Genomic DNA, 11,758 nt, shown 5'->3' with positions numbered 1-11,758 from the left:
GTGAGTCTTCTTAGACGGTCCCTCAGGATCAAGGATGAAAGGCTCCAACTCTCCTTCAATGGGTCCTGAGATAGCCGATACATCCAGTGTAGACTCTGCTACACGTGGGGCACCTGGTGTTTGGAGGGTTAGGTGGATGAATTCTTTAGAGGTTTGTGTACTCTCTCTGATGCCTCAAATTTGTCTGTATGTCCCCAACAAAGCCTCTTGATGTAGTCGGTGCCCTCCTGAAGGAACCTTCTCCATTTTGGTTGATCACAAGCCAGGGATCGCATGAGTTGACAAGGATGTTTGGCTTGGGAGAGGAAGTTTCTATTGGACCACCTTTCTTGCAGGATCTTGCGAAGGCACCGCTGGAGGCACTTCTCCAGTGTTTTGGGGTACTTGCTGTAGGTTGTCCAAGTCTCTGAAGCATCTGGGAGTGCAGGGATCACTGCTGCCCAGTAAAACATGGCCATAGTCTTGGGTTTGAGAACGCAGTCCTCAAATTCTCTTTTCCTTAGTCAGCTGAAGTCTGGACTGGAACATTGGAGGTGAGGGTGAATTTCATTGTCCATGTCTGCCTTCAGCAAGGGGAACCTCCCAAGATACAGAAAATGGTCTACATTTTCCATGATCTCACTAATGATATTAATTGATGTAGGGAGGTGTTTTGCTGTGGGACCTGGTTGGAAGAGGACCTTGGTTTTCCGGGTGTTTAGTGAAAGACCCATTATCTCATATGCCTTGGAGAAGGAGTTGACAATGACCTGGGTTCCAAGTGTGGTTCCAACAGTATCCAGGAAGCTCAACACTATCCAGGACAGTGCCTGCTTGAACGACACCCCATTCACCACCTTAAACGTTTACTCCCTCCACCACCAGCACACAGTGGCACCAGTGTTTACCATCTACAAGATATATGCAGCAACTGACAAAGGCTCCTTTGACAACACCTTCCAGACCCGTGATCGGTGTCACCAAGAAGGACAAGGGCAGCAGCTGCATGGGAGCACCATCACCTGCGCGTTCCCCTCCAAGTCACACACTGTCCTGACTTGGAACTATATCATTGTTCCTTCACTGTTGCTGGGTCCTTGGAGTCCTTCCCTAACTGCACTGTGGGTGTTTCTACTCCACATGGACTGCAGCGGCTCAAGAAGGTAGCTCACCCCCACCTTCTCAAGGGCAATTAGGGTTGGGCAATAAATGCTGGCCTAGCCAGCGCTGTTTTTATTCATTGAACACATATAAAAATAAATGTTTCTTGTGGTTGTTGTTGATGTTACAGGCCTCCTAGCTGAGCAGTCAGCGACAATCAGATGCAACCCTACCCTCTTGATTAATTTCACAACTGTGTGGACAGGGCTATTTCAGTAATGGGGAACTCTCAAAGGCACACCCTGATAAACAAGGCATGAGAGGTGACCAACCGTAGCACAAACATATATAATGTACCCACAAGACAGTTTCAGTATTGCAGGAACAAAAGCAGCGTGCGCTTGTGCTATAATTCAGTCACAGTTCAGTCACACAGGCGCGTTGGCTAATAGGCCTGTGTTTTTTGGAAGCTGTGAGAAATGGAGTCAAAGGGCTGAATTCTACCGGCCCCGAGGAGCTGGGAATGGAGACGCACCGGGTCGTATAAGAAATCGGGCAGCCATGGCGGGTTGGTTCCCCATTGCTGTGCTGCTGCTGTTTCCCAGAGGTGAGTAGCGGGCGGACCAGGGGGGGCAGGTAAGCCTCTTGCTCCACGGAGACATTTTTTTGTATAATTAAGGGCCCCATTAAGCGTCATTTTATGTGGCGGCCCGCATTTGACTGGCAGCGGCGTGGCACCTGCCTGCATGGGGAAGCTTCTACTTTCATGGTGGTGACCTCCTTGCGGGCAGGCTGGGGAGATGGGGGTGGGCGTGGGTGGGGAGGGTGGTGGTTATTGGAGCCAAAGGCTCCAGGCCCCAAAGAGGAGGCCACAGGCATGGAAGGCAGTCCTTGTGGGTCTGAAAATCATCGCCAAAAGGATTCCTCCTTTACCTCATTAGGCCTGACGTCTTCGACTCCATAAACTTTAATTTCTAAACACCAGTCCAAGTGCCCCTCCATTTTGAGGATCCCCCAGGTTTCCTGCCTGTTTCAGCAGCACCCACCTCTCCCAGGAAGATTGCTGAGGCTTCAGAGCTGGCCCTCTGGTTGTCCTGGCAGGCGATCAATTAGGAGTCTGCCTGCAATAAAATCTCAGTCATTCCCGTTGCTGGCAAGTACAGGGTCCAGACATGATTTTCACACTGATATTGGGGTCTCAAAGCTTGCGGTGAAATCCAGCCTATTGGCCCTAATGTTGATGGTGGGGGCTGGGATGATGAACACAAGCCCCAAAGCCAGCAGTGAATCCAGGAGGAGCAAAATAAGTTGAGCTCTTGTCAAGTTGCATGATTCTCTTGGATTGCTGTCACAGCCCAGTCAGATCATGTACCCCGCTCGGGATCCATGGGGATCTAGCAGTGATCATGGGGGAAGGGGGTAGGGTGTGGGGGGGATTGAAGAATGGGGGGTGTTAGTGGTTCCTGACCATAATCATGGAGACGGCAGAACTCAAGGATGAGGAAGGCCAAAGAAATCTAAAATTCTATTTTGAATTTTGAAAATAATGCTATAAAATTTAACTGGTTGGGCCTCTTCTGAATTCTTCTGGCCCAAGACCTAACCTCTGAGAAGCTAGGTCTGATGAGGAAGCCTTCACTGCTGCCTCATTCAGTCCTCTGACTATTATTATGGCAATGTCATCCGAGGGGAGAGACTCGATGAAGGCAATTAAAAGGTCTGAAAATTCATTGCAACAAGCAATCACGTAACTATGGTACTCTTTATAAATTGCAATAAATGCAAATGCTCCTAGGCCATTTCAAAGGAGTGATATTATTAGGCTTTGAGTGTATTGAGACAGTAGCTTTTCGTTCAGCGACCAAAGAGACCCATGTTGTCACTCTAAATCCTCTGCTAAGTTCCAGTAGTGCCTCCATGGTGAAAAAGGACTCAGTGAAGCCCCTCTTTTTTTAATATGCCTTTAAGGGAGAGCAACATGACATCACCAGAAGAGTCGTGTGTCATGCAACCCATCTTAGTTTCACTTTTGGTTTTGAGCTGAGCACATAGACACAGCTCTGCTGCCGATGTCTTCAAGCTTTCTATTCATCTATGACTGTTCTCATGTGCCTAGTCTGAATAAATGAAACCGCAATGTGTGATTGGTACCTTTATATCATCATAACAACACAACATGGTGTGCAGTGGTGGTCAAACAGCCTGGCAGCACGATTAAGTACAGGTACAACATGGTGAACAGCCTTAGATCGCTCAATACGGTATGAGATGACCCTTGTCCTTCTGGTCAGACTGCAATGGAGCCACTATGCCAGGGAGTGTTGAAACCGCAGCGCGGTGACTGGAAAGAAAACCTTTGAAGAACATTTTCTGTCCCCTTTGGCGTCAGGCATCATGGTGGGCACGAGCGGACAATATGGCAAAAATCAGTTTCACGATGTCATAAAACCAGTTTGCAATCATCCGCTGCACCTGTCAATGGCGGGCAGTGTTTCCTGCTGCTGGACATCTGCAAAGTCATTTCTTCATTTTAATACCTCGGTATTGTGCATATAATTATAATCTCTGTCCACTGGAATCACCCCCACGCCCCCACCCACAATGCTGGAGCATCCAGGTACATCAGTGTGATTGTATCTGGCGAGCTGCCCTATGCTTGGGACTTTGAGACTTGTTTGCTTACCTTGCTGTGGGCAGCACTTGCAGTCATCAGCGCCAGGCTTCACTGGCAGCGCCACATCAGCTTTAGGGTGGCTCACGGACGGGTCTCTACTTACGAGACCTGTGTAAAGCAGGGGTGGCTTTTTATTGGTTGCAGGGCTAGGGCTTGCTTGGGGAAGGGGGAGAAGTGACCTCAGGCAAGGGAAGACGCTGCAGGGCTAGGGCGTTACTGGGGAAGTGGGGAGGGCATCCCAGGGTACGTGTGGGGTGAACATTGATCTGTGAAAGTGGCCTCAGGTGGATGAGGCAGTCTCTAGAGAAGGTGGTGATGCTGGATGGAGGTGTGAGGGTGTATGTGAGAGAATGAGTGGTGATGTCCTTTAAGCTGGCAGTGAGTGAGATGCCAGTGAGTGTGTGATGGGTTGTGAGTGTGTGACGTTAGAGTGATGAGATGGTTGCCTTACCCTGGTGGCATGGATGAGACCATTTATCCTCTTTCTGCACTGGATGGTGAACCTCTTCTGTGCAGCTTTGGCACTGATCACCACTGCCACCACCTCCCAACCAGAGCAGTGAGATTGTTAGACCTCCTGAGACCAGAGCAGGGGTGGAGGATATCATGGTGGGCCTCCATAAGGCATTCCCAGTGATGGATCACTGAACTCCTCTTGGATTTCAGGGCCATGTCTTCACTAGAGCAGACCTGGGCTGTGAGCATTAAGAACTGTGTGTGCTTGGCTGCAGTTTAGATATGGCACCTTGAGTGAGGAAACAATATGGCACAACATGGCGGGTGATTCAGAGGCCGCCTGACAGTGAGACAGCGTGTTTCCTGTGGCTGTATAATTAATGTGGCAGGAAAGGGATGATACAGCGTGAAAAGCCGCCATTGTACCAGACGGGTAAAACGTCCCTTTTCCTACCTGCTACTGCACTTAGTGCAAATCTGGGATGATTCCACCCACAATGCTGGGGTAGTGTTCAGACATGGAGCTGGTAAGTAGACAGATCCCTCATGGTGAGATTACAGCACAGAACCTGTTAGTTCAATTAGTGAGGCAGTGTGACGAGAGGACCAGCACCGGTTTAGCTTAGTGGGGACAGATGAGTGACCAGGGTGGACCTGATCAAGAGTGAGTGAGGGAGAATCAAAAAATATATAAAACAAAACCGTCATAAAAATTGGACCAGAGAAGATTACGGTTATAATGGGTGGAGCTTATACAGCGACACTCATCCCCGGTCATAAACGAGAAGGAGGTCAAAGGGATATTGTCAGAATGTCCACAGAATTCCCCAGTTTGAATTGGGATACAGCTGACCTACTATCCGAATGCAAAATGTTTCAACAGTGTACAGAGTTACAGTTTCCTGATTCAGGTATGTCTGAACCAGACATGCAAGCCATAAAAATTCACCTGGCGATTGGGAATGAATGTCTACACAGGCTGAAAACATCAGGATTAAATGCAGAAGATCTAAAGGATCCCCCAAATATATGGACTACATTGGAAGACCAGTTCAGAATCAGGTTAACCTTCTATATTCATTGACTAGAGTCCATGCCATTTTGACAACAGCCTACACAATCCATGGACCACTTTGTCAGCAGATGCGGAGAAAAGGGTGTCCACTGTGATTTTTCAAAGACAGAACTAACAGACAGAATTGTTGAGTTGGTGATTGCATCCACTCCCATGGAAGTGTTCCAGAAAGATCTGCTAGACAAGCCCAAAATGTATAGCACTGAAGAGCTATTTAAGGCTGGGCGAAAGTATGAAGCAATCCTCGCAGGTCGATGAAGCTTACATGTCCTAAGTACAATAGCAATTGTTGACACACTCACTCGAATACCTAAGCCTAACAAGACATGTGGAAGGTGTGGCCTTTGGCAGTCAGTAGGGAATTCCCAGCTTTCCATCAATTCTGCAAACTATGTGGCAGAAAGGGCCAATGGCAGAGACAGTGCGCTAGAGCAAAGGTTAATGCAGCTACAACGAGCCATGCACTGATCCAAACAGACCATACACAACGGCTACCTCCAAGCAATAAGAATGACCATCCAGTATCCCGTCAGAAACAAAAACATGAGATGATTGACAAACCAGAAAATTATGATGATGTGCACAATGAGACAGAGAGCGGTGATCACATTTCACACCCTCAATCTTGTGGAAAACATAGACGCTGTCACACCATCCAAAGTGTTTGCCAAGATTAAAATGATCTGTCCTAAGAAAGTTGATAATTATTTGTTATTGGCCAAGGTTGACACAGAGGCAAGTGCTAACATACACCTCAGTGAGTTCTAAAAGACATATAGCCACAGGTATGGAAGGCAGATCAACCTCAGAAACTACTATCACCTCAGTTTGCAACCTACCATCAAAATATCCAGAGTTTTTCAAAAAGATTTACAGTTTCAAGTGAATTACAACATTACGCTTGCAGGAGAATGCGAGTTCATCAATTGATCCAGTACATTGTGTGCAATGCAAATAGCAGCAGCTACAAGAAACAGTAAAAGATTCCACACTGCAGAACCTGTGGAAAACTATCATCGGCGGGTGACCTGATTCAATTCCACCTGTCCACGAACACATGAGACCATTTAGGCCTTATTGGGATGAGCTAGGCATCTCTTGGGGAGTCATTTTTAAAGGCAGGCAGGTCATCTTACCAGAATCTTTGCAACCTGATATTCTTCAACAACTTCATCACCAACACATGAGAATAGATCGGATGAGAAGACTTGCAATAGACTATTGGCCAGGTATAAATAGTGGCATTGAAATTGTCATCAAGAAGTGTGAGTCATGTCAAGAGGATATGCCAAGTCAGCACAAAGAACCATTCATTTCCCGAGAAGTTCCTACCCATCCTTGATTCAAAGTCGCATCGGACCTCTTTCATATCTGTGGCACTGACTTCATCATCGTTGACTGCTTTACCAAGTACCTCATTATTCAACAGTTGCATAATAAGTCAAGCACAACTGTCAGGCACCCTCTAAGTGCTATTTTCAGTTTATTTGGTGTACCTAGAAAAATCATTACAGATTATGGCCCGCAATTTATTGGTAAGCTAATTCAGGATATGTGTGAGAAATGGAATATCAATCATATATTCCTCATTCTTCTTCTCCTCATTACCCTAGATCTAACAGCTTAGCTGAACGAATGATTCAATCGGTGAAATCTCTAATTCTTACATGTAGACAGGCCATGAAAGATCTACACATTGCAATGTTACATTTCAGAGTGATGCCTTCAAGTGCAACTATTCCATCACCAGCACATCCCATGTTTGGCAGACCAGTGTGTGCCAATTTATCTAATCTTACCCATTCTTCTCTCTCAAACTAGAGAGCAATTTTTAAAACTGCAAGAGAAGACGACCTATGTGCATAATAAAACTGCAGGTACAGAATTGTCAAGTTTACAGTTGGGGGCAGCAGGTTTGCATCCAGGATCCTGCAGAAGGGACATGGCAACCAACCAAGGTGACAAAGGTTTGTTCAGACCAAAGTCCTGTGAAATCATTATGCACAAAGGCACAACAATAGGCATAAGCGAGGGAAAATCAGATCCATTCCAGCTTCTCAACCAACGTACAGTCCTATTGCATCTAGGACAAGATCCCAAACATAACCAGGAACAACATCCAAGAATGACAATCCCACAGATCACTGTGAGTAATTAAAGAAACCTCCAGACAGGGTTATGAATACAAGATCTGGGCATACCAGCAGATTACACGTATGCTTTAGAGACTTATAGATTTATCTACTGTGTGCAGGAAGATAAGAGAAGTATATTATCTAAATGGTGAGAGATTGCAGCACTCTAAGGTGCAGAGAGATCTGCATGTCCTAGTGCATGAATCACAAAAGTAAAAGTAAATAACAAATGCAGATACAGCAAGTAATGAGGAAAGCTAATAGAATGTTATCATTTATTGCAGGGGGAATTGAATACAAAAGTAGGGAGGTTATGCTCCAGTTGTATAGGGCATTGGTGAGATCATATTTGGAGTACTATGTACAGTATTGGTCATCTTATTTATGGAAGGATGTAAATGCATTGGAAGCAGTTCAGAGAAGGTTTACCAGACCAATATGTGGAATGGGTGGGTTGTATTATGAGGAAAGGTTAGATGACTAGGCTTGTATTGGCTGAAATAATAGGCAACTTGATTGAAACATATAAGATCCTGAGGGGTCTTGATAGGGTGGATGTGGAGAGGAGGTTTCCTCTTGTGGAAAAATTTAGAACCAGGTGTCACTGTTTAAAAATAAATTTAAAACAGAGATGAGGAGGATTTTTTTCATTCAGATGGTCGTGAGTCTTTGGACCTCTCTTCCTGAAAATTTTAAGACAGAGGTGGATAGATTCTTGGTACGCAAGGAGGTGATAGGTGGGATGCAGATTTGAGGTTACTATCATTTCAGCCATGATCTTATTAAATGGTGGAGCAGGTTCAAGGGGCTGAATGGCCTACTCCTGCTCCTGGTTCATATGTTTGTATGTTTATGTAATGGTAACTAAACATGAACATGTATTGTAAACAGTTAAACTTCTTGGGATCGGAGAAAGTAGCTTTATAAAGAAAGGGGGCTGTTTTAATGTGCCTTTAAGGGATAGCAGCATGATATCACTAGAAGCGAAGTATGTCATTGGATCCAGTCTTAGTTTCGCTTTTGCTTTTGAACACAGCCCACACACACACACACACACACACACACATGCGCATGAACCTCTGCTGCTGATGACTTCAAGCTTTCTACAAACCTATATTTGTTCTCATGTGCCTAGTCTAAATAAATGAATTAACAATGTGTTTACCAAATCCCTTGTGAGTGATTGATGCCTTTATATCATTATAACAACACAACACCTCTCACTCCCACACGCGCATAAAATCAGCTCCTCTCCCCCCATACAAACACACACAGTTGTCTTTCTTCCCATCCCCATTCACTCACTCATCCCTTCCTCCTTCTCCACCCTCTCCCTACCTGGATTAGTTTAGCATTTCCTGCCCCCACTCTTCTCTCTCTGATTCCGCTCTCACTCTCAGTCATACCTTGCATCCCTAATGCCTCAGCTGGTCTGGGTGCTCTCTCCTCCTCTTCCTCCTTCCATGTGCATTCAGATCTTCTCCCAGGATAAGAAAAGGTGGCATCTATACTGCTGCACTTGTCATTTATTCACACAATTCTCCAGATTTTTTAAAGTGTCAATGTACAACCGATGGGTTTGGCTATACAATACTCTCTTACAGCTGCCTTTCAGATACATTGCCTAAAGACAAATTGTCAAGGATAATCCTTCCGGCATTTCTTTCCCTCAACCTGCCCACTCTTTTCCATGCTTAACACACATTGCTCATTCAAAACTGAACAGTTACAGCAATGAGAAAGCGATTTGGTGCTACTTATCTTTCTAGGTGTGCCAAGCTGCCAGCACCTTATTTACTTTAATTCCACCGTGCGATTGATGCTATGACTGAAAGCCTTTGATGTTTAGAGTCACACAGTGCAGAAGAGGTCCATCGAGTTTGCACCGACACGTGAGAAACACCTGACCTACCTACCTAATCCCATTTACCAGCACTTGGCCTATAGCCTTGAATGTTATGAAGTGCCAAGTGCTCATCCAGGTACTTTTTAAAGGATGTGAGGCAACCCGCCTCCACCACCCTCCAGGCAGTGCATTCCAGACTGTCACCACCCTCTGGGTAAAAAAAGTTTTCCCTCACATCCCCCCTAAACCTCCTGCCCCTCACCTTGAACTTATGTCCCTTTTTGGTGTGTGTGTGTGTGTGTGTGTGTGTGTGTGTGTGTGTGTGTGTGTGTGTATGTGTGCATGCGTGTATGTGTGCATGCGTGTGTGTGTGGTTTTTTTTATCTCAAATTGCATTCAGCCATGCAACTACAGCTCCCCTCCCTTTAGTGCAAACAGCGAGTGCTGGTAAAACTCAGCTGGCCTGGCAGCATCTGTGGATAGAGAAACAAAGTTAACGTTTCGGGTCCAAGATGACTCCTCTTTAGAGTTCCCCTCCCTTTAAGATCAGTTTTGCAGAATTCAAAATATCCATTTAAAGTTTCACACTGACCAACTTTTGCTGCTCTCCGGGAGGCGAGTCTCTCTTTCTCAAAAAAACTTTGGCACTGCACAGCTAGTCACTGCTCTGACTGGCTCACCTTTCAGTGTCCCTGATTGGCCATTCAATCAGAACACACTGATTAGATAATCAGGGATTCCAGGAATTGCTTTGGTACAAAGCATGGCAAAGGAAGACTCCCATTAAAACAATGGAATGGATAAGCAAGGCAGAATGTTCAAACAGAATGTCCTTGAGAAATAATTACTGGATAGGAAGTGACCTGATTAGCCACCTAATCAGTTTGAAGCTGCAGCATTGCCTTGTAACTCTTTTAAGTACAAACCCGTTTCCATCTGCTTCAGATGAAGTGACATTGTTTCATAGTTTGCCATTGTGAGACATGAACTCTTGAGGTTACAAACCCAGTACCATAACCACTTGGCTACTTAGGCCAAGCTAGCATTCCCTTGTAACTTTTTCGAGTGCAAACAGGTTTCCATCTGTTTCAGATGAAGTTACATTGTTTTCATAGTTTGCCAGTGTGAGATTTGAACTCTTCATCTTGGGGTTACAAACCCGGTACCATAACCACTTGGCTATTTAGGCCAAGCTAAATTTCTTTCTATCACATGGCTGACCAGGAATCTCTCCCAATCTTACTACCTGTCATCAGAGTGCATTAGAAGAATTTGCAGGTTGATGCTCAAGCTGCTTGGCCACATCTTGAATGCACCTTCTTTGACCATCAAGCCCTGGGGTGGGACTTGAACCTAGAGCTCACAGCTCAGAGGCAGGGACACTACCCACTGCACCACAAGAACTTGCTCCTTGAATTCAAATTCCCACCATGTGGGATTTGAACTGTGTGTTGGCCTGGGCCTCTGGGTTACTAGTCCAGTGACATTACCACTATGCCACCATCTCCCCGAATCTTTTACGTGGGGCTCGAACACACGACCCTGAGATTAAGAGTCTCATGCTCTACCAACTGAGCTAGCCGGGGATGTCATGTGCAAGGATTGTAACTCTTTCGAGTACAAACCCGTTTCCATCTGTTTCAGATGAAGTTACATTGTTTCATAGTTTGCCATGGTGAGATTTGAACTCTTGATCTTGGGGTTACAAACCCAGTACCATAACCACTTGGCTATTTAGGCCAAGCAATATGCTTGTAACTCTTCTGAGTACAAACCTGTTTCCATCTGTTTTTCAGATGAAGTTACATTGTTCTATAGGTTGCCAGTGTGAGATTTGAACTCTTGACCTTGGGGGTATAAACCCAGTACCATAACCACTTGGCTATTTAGGCCAAGCTTTTCCATCTGTTCCTATTCAGATGAAGTTACATTGTTTCCCATTGTGAGATTTGAACTCTTGATCTTGGGGTTACAAGGCCAGTACCATAACCACTTGGCTATTTAGGCTTATCCATAAAATGTGATTGGAGTTGTAACTCTTTCGAGTACAAACCCGTTTCCATCTATTTCAGATGAAGTGACATTGTTTCATAGTTTGCCATTGTGAGACATGAACTCTTGAGGTTACAAACCCAGTACCATAACCACTTGGCTACTTAGGCCAAGCTAGCATTCCCTTGTAGTGGTCGGTTTTTCACAGGACATGTAACTGTGCACATATGTTTCCACTCTCTCAGGTTCTGTTAGCCAAAATGCCATTTTAAATGAACTCTGTCCACAAGTGAAGCTTAATACAGTATAAGAAATGTTGTGAAATAAGCCTTGGTCCAATTGTTACTGGTTTATGGCAATGTTAAAATAGACTCCCAGAACCCACCAGCTATCTCCTCTTTCTGGGATCACAGTGAGTTCCTCACAACTGAGGAAAATGCAATCTTTCTTTTTTGATGAGTTATCCAATCTTAGCAGGTGTAATGTGCTCCTCTTTTACA

The 11,758-nt window shown here is 45.2% G+C and overlaps 1 non-coding gene across 1 annotated transcript; it reads right to left on the bottom strand.

The window, feature by feature from the left end:
* Positions 1-10,770: 10,770 nt before the first annotated feature.
* Positions 10,771-10,853, bottom strand: trnak-cuu. Its single transcript has one exon. It is a non-coding gene; the product is annotated as a tRNA-Lys (tRNA).
* Between the last annotated feature and the right edge of the window lie 905 nt (positions 10,854-11,758).

This window comes from Carcharodon carcharias, chromosome 11, assembly GCF_017639515.1.
Source record: "Carcharodon carcharias isolate sCarCar2 chromosome 11, sCarCar2.pri, whole genome shotgun sequence".
NCBI lineage: Eukaryota > Metazoa > Chordata > Chondrichthyes > Lamniformes > Lamnidae > Carcharodon > Carcharodon carcharias.
The sequence above is the reverse complement of the archived record's forward strand: the minus strand, read 5'-3'. Positions and strand labels throughout refer to the sequence as shown.